The following is a 6,022-nucleotide window of genomic DNA, read 5'->3' on the forward strand; positions in this document are numbered from 1 at the left end:
CGTAACAGACGACTTGATGACCTATGGCGAGGTCATCTGCTGGAGTACAGTAATAGTAGTATTCTAATTTCGTAGTCTGTAAAGATGAAGACACGAGAGCAGTTGTGAGGATGGAGAGCGGTTGCCACACTTTCTCTCTCGCCAGCAAACGTTATAAGGAGTCGACGGAGGACAGATTGCCTTCCTACATTACATAACGCCGGAGGCAGTCAGTCCATCGTTTGATCTGACTCAAATGAATCATTCAAGTCTAATTAGGTCTTTCGCGATGTCACTCACCCACGGCTGAACACAGGAAGCAAAACAGATTAAATGAAGCTTATTGAGGTTAATGAAGATGTTCTAAGATTCTACAGTGGGGCACAGCGGACTTTCTAGGGAAAAATAGTGAAAAATATTCTGCCAACCCAGCCGACACTATTTCAGTAGTCTGCAGTAGTTCACAATGTATGCACGTATGTCTGTCGCTGGTTTTTATGGGCTGTGTGTTTGTGTGTGTGTGTGTGTGTGTGTGTGTGTGTGTGTGTGTGTGTACTTTAGTGTCCATCTATACCAAAAGATATATTTCGTATATATATCACACAACGTATGGAGAACACGGTGAGGTTTTACCGCATTACAAATCATGGAAATAAGCATATCCGTTGATATCTGCGGTACCTTCTCACTCCTGTTATGGTAATTGCCCCGTCCATTGCATCTCTAATTACCTCAGGGGACGCCAAGGTGATTATTTCGTAATTAACAACCCTTACAATCGTATATTAACGCCAACGTAACACGTATAAATGTCGTGTATACAATGCCGATATAACGAAGCACCACAATTAACAATCGATTATATAACCCGCGTTAGCATTAGTCGCATGTATTCATGGATGCGTTTAAGGTCAACTGACCTTCGCTTTACTCTGTACTGCCTGTCTGAGGTGAGACAGAGGACAGGTATGTGTGTGTGTTTCCACGAGACCCTCTCACTGACGTGGCAAGGATAACATCGAGTTGATCTAAGACGGGTGAGACAGAGGACATATCTCTCACTGGAGAGAGAGAGAGAGAGAGAGAGAGAGAGAGAGAGAGAGAGAGAGAGAGAGAGAGAGAGAGAGAGAGAGAGAGAGAGAGAGAGAGAGAGGTGTTGTCCCTCTGATTCAAGGAGGGGCCCGTCCGCTTGAGACGGTGTCCCTACTACGTACCCGTTACTTCACAAATATTCCAGCAGTCTGGTGTCGAGAGGGAAGGGGCCGCCAAGTGGTTCCAGTGCTCCTACATTGTTAATGTGTGTGGGACCTGACTGCCCACCTCAATACGGTCCTCTAAATCCTGTTCGTATTATTCTTCGTCGCTTCTCCATTCTTCTGCCAGAGGGATGACAAGCGACCTCCGGACTGTGCCTGCCCACGGCACTGGATGTGTCACGCCTCGGTGTGAATTCCTTTTTATTCTAGTGTGTCACTGAATGTTGCTGAGGGTTGAAAACGTGGCAGGGGAGGGATGTGGACAAAACCGGGTAAGAGTTTTCGTCATTTTATCTTATCGTGACATATAAGAATCCTTGTATTACTGGTCACAATCTTTCGAGGAAAAGAACTGAAAATTGAAAACCTAGTCTCCCTTACTACATCAAAATACTTCCATTTCTTTATATGACTAATTTTTCTTACGTATTATTGGTATAAAAGTTTTTCACCTTTTTTTTTATCTGTTCAACTAATGTTACCTTTGCTCGCCGTATTATCTCTTCACAACCCCAGCTTCACAAGTCGAAAGGGAGGGTACATCATTGGTCTCTGGGTACAACTAGGTTATATGTGATCCCTTGTGCCTGACCCTTAGCCTAGTCCTCCTATCTTGTCCATCAGTGACAAGTCAGTCAGCAAGCGAGGCTGGACAGCGGTGGGTGGGCGTTGGTCAAGGTAGTGGCTACAAACACCACACAATGATAATTCTCCTTTGTCCTTTCCTCCCACCGGTGAGGCGCGCTTGAGCTGAGGTGAGTTATAAGATTAGGAAATTATCTTTGACTTTTCCAACGCTCACACAGCGATCACGAATTTTAACATATTCTTTTTCTCGTTATGTTTAACGCGGAAGATTCACACGACATTTTGGAAATCTGGCTGTTACTGAGCGGGTGAAGCAAATGTGGCGTAGGTAATTCCTGCCTATTGTCGCAGACTGAATAAAGGTAATCCTAACCAATTTTCGTACGGCAAATGGGGCAACCCCAGCCTGTTTTCGATGGGAAAATTGGGTAATCCCGTCATATCCCCGTAGGTATAGCGGTAGGGATTGGCTCGGCAGCTGAAGTACGGACATGATAAAAACGATGATCGTCTGTGGCTTACTTTTGCGGCTTTACTTCGACAATTGGACAAGACCTTCCCTGGGAATGGCGGACACTGTTCATCTAAGCTTCCTCCACGATAAGCACGAGTGTCTGATTACCATTTGTGTGTGTAACGGAGGGAGAGTTTCACACTCGTGTTTGTCTTTACTCCGTGCACACACACACACACACACACACACACACACACACATTCGACTGAGCCAGATAACCATCTTCCGATCAGCCCCGAGGAAAGGACGAACGCCTGAGTTGGGTGAGGGCCGACTGCCACACTAAGGATTCGAGTCCATACTGGCCCTACCGTGGGCGGGGACGTGATGACTCATGATCATCAACGCAAGCCACTACAACCACGGAAGCCCTTTTGTGTGTGTGTGTGTGTGTGTGTGTGTGTGTGTGTGTGTGTGTGTGTGTGTACTTTAGTGTCCATCTATACCAAAAGATATATTTCGTATATTATAACACAACGTATGGAGAACACGGTGAGGTTTTACCGCATTACAAATCATGGAAATAAGCATATCCGTTGATATCTGCGGTACCTTCTCACTCCTGTTATGGTAATTGCCCCGTCCATTGCATCTCTAATTACCTCAGGGGACGCCAAGGTGATTATTTCGTAATTAACAACCCTTACAATCGTATATTAACGCCAACGTAACACGTATAAAATGTCGTGTATACAATGCCGATATAACGAAGCACCACAATTAACAATCGATTATATAACCCGCGTTAGCATTAGTCGCATGTATTCATGGATGCGTTTTAAGGTCAACTGACCTTCGCTTTACTCTGTACTGCCTGTCTGAGGTGAGACAGAGGACAGGTATGTGTGTGTGTTTCCACGAGACCCTCTCACTGACGTGGCAAGGATAACATCGAGTTGATCTAAGACGGGTGAGACAGAGGACAGGTATGTGTGTGTGTTTCCACGAGACCCTCTCACTGACGTGGCAAGGATAACATCGAGTTGATCTAAGACGGGTGAGACAGAGGACAGGTATGTGTGTGTGTTTCCACGAGACCCTCTCACTGACGTGGCAAGGATAACATCGAGTTGATCTAAGACGGGTGAGACAGAGGACAGGTATGTGTGTGTGTTTCCACGAGACCCTCTCACTGACGTGGCAAGGATAACATCGAGTTGATCTAAGACGGGTGAGACAGAGGACAGGTATGTGTGTGTGTTTCCACGAGACCCTCTCACTGACGTGGCAAGGATAACATCGAGTTGATCTAAGACGGGTGAGACAGAGGACAGGTATGTGTGTGTGTTTCCACGAGACCCTCTCACTGACGTGGCAAGGATAACATCGAGTTGATCTAAGACGGGTGAGACAGAGGACAGGTATGTGTGTGTGTTTCCACGAGACCCTCTCACTGACGTGGCAAGGATAACATCGAGTTGATCTAAGACGGGTGAGACAGAGGACAGGTATGTGTGTGTGTTTCCACGAGACCCTCTCACTGACGTGGCAAGGATAACATCGAGTTGATCTAAGACGGGTGAGACAGAGGACAGGTATGTGTGTGTGTTTCCACGAGACCCTCTCACTGACGTGGCAAGGATAACATCGAGTTGATCTAAGACGGGTGAGACAGAGGACAGGTATGTGTGTGTGTTTCCACGAGACCCTCTCACTGACGTGGCAAGGATAACATCGAGTTGATCTAAGACGGGTGAGACAGAGGACAGGTATGTGTGTGTGTTTCCACGAGACCCTCTCACTGACGTGGCAAGGATAACATCGAGTTGATCTAAGACGGGTGAGACAGAGGACAGGTATGTGTGTGTGTTTCCACGAGACCCTCTCACTGACGTGGCAAGGATAACATCGAGTTGATCTAAGACGGGTGAGACAGAGGACAGGTATGTGTGTGTGTTTCCACGAGACCCTCTCACTGACGTGGCAAGGATAACATCGAGTTGATCTAAGACGGGTGAGACAGAGGACAGGTATGTGTGTGTGTTTCCACGAGACCCTCTCACTGACGTGGCAAGGATAACATCGAGTTGATCTAAGACGGGTGAGACAGAGGACAGGTATGTGTGTGTGTTTCCACGAGACCCTCTCACTGACGTGGCAAGGATAACATCGAGTTGATCTAAGACGGGTGAGACAGAGGACAGGTATGTGTGTGTGTTTCCACGAGACCCTCTCACTGACGTGGCAAGGATAACATCGAGTTGATCTAAGACGGGTGAGACAGAGGACAGGTATGTGTGTGTGTTTCCACGAGACCCTCTCACTGACGTGGCAAGGATAACATCGAGTTGATCTAAGACGGGTGAGACAGAGGACAGGTATGTGTGTGTGTTTCCACGAGACCCTCTCACTGACGTGGCAAGGATAACATCGAGTTGATCTAAGACGGGTGAGACAGAGGACAGGTATGTGTGTGTGTTTCCACGAGACCCTCTCACTGACGTGGCAAGGATAACATCGAGTTGATCTAAGACGGGTGAGACAGAGGACAGGTATGTGTGTGTGTTTCCACGAGACCCTCTCACTGACGTGGCAAGGATAACATCGAGTTGATCTAAGACGGGTGAGACAGAGGACAGGTATGTGTGTGTGTTTCCACGAGACCCTCTCACTGACGTGGCAAGGATAACATCGAGTTGATCTAAGACGGGTGAGACAGAGGACAGGTATGTGTGTGTGTTTCCACGAGACCCTCTCACTGACGTGGCAAGGATAACATCGAGTTGATCTAAGACGGGTGAGACAGAGGACAGGTATGTGTGTGTGTTTCCACGAGACCCTCTCACTGACGTGGCAAGGATAACATCGAGTTGATCTAAGACGGGTGAGACAGAGGACAGGTATGTGTGTGTGTTTCCACGAGACCCTCTCACTGACGTGGCAAGGATAACATCGAGTTGATCTAAGACGGGTGAGACAGAGGACAGGTATGTGTGTGTGTTTCCACGAGACCCTCTCACTGACGTGGCAAGGATAACATCGAGTTGATCTAAGACGGGTGAGACAGAGGACAGGTATGTGTGTGTGTTTCCACGAGACCCTCTCACTGACGTGGCAAGGATAACATCGAGTTGATCTAAGACGGGTGAGACAGAGGACAGGTATGTGTGTGTGTTTCCACGAGACCCTCTCACTGACGTGGCAAGGATAACATCGAGTTGATCTAAGACGGGTGAGACAGAGGACAGGTATGTGTGTGTGTTTCCACGAGACCCTCTCACTGACGTGGCAAGGATAACATCGAGTTGATCTAAGACGGGTGAGACAGAGGACAGGTATGTGTGTGTGTTTCCACGAGACCCTCTCACTGACGTGGCAAGGATAACATCGAGTTGATCTAAGACGGGTGAGACAGAGGACAGGTATGTGTGTGTGTTTCCACGAGACCCTCTCACTGACGTGGCAAGGATAACATCGAGTTGATCTAAGACGGGTGAGACAGAGGACAGGTATGTGTGTGTGTTTCCACGAGACCCTCTCACTGACGTGGCAAGGATAACATCGAGTTGATCTAAGACGGGTGAGACAGAGGACAGGTATGTGTGTGTGTTTCCACGAGACCCTCTCACTGACGTGGCAAGGATAACATCGAGTTGATCTAAGACGGGTGAGACAGAGGACAGGTATGTGTGTGTGTTTCCACGAGACCCTCTCACTGACGTGGCAAGGATAACATCGAGTTGAT

Source organism: Panulirus ornatus, chromosome 38 (genome assembly GCF_036320965.1).
Source record: "Panulirus ornatus isolate Po-2019 chromosome 38, ASM3632096v1, whole genome shotgun sequence".
In the NCBI taxonomy this organism is placed as follows: domain Eukaryota; kingdom Metazoa; phylum Arthropoda; class Malacostraca; order Decapoda; family Palinuridae; genus Panulirus; species Panulirus ornatus.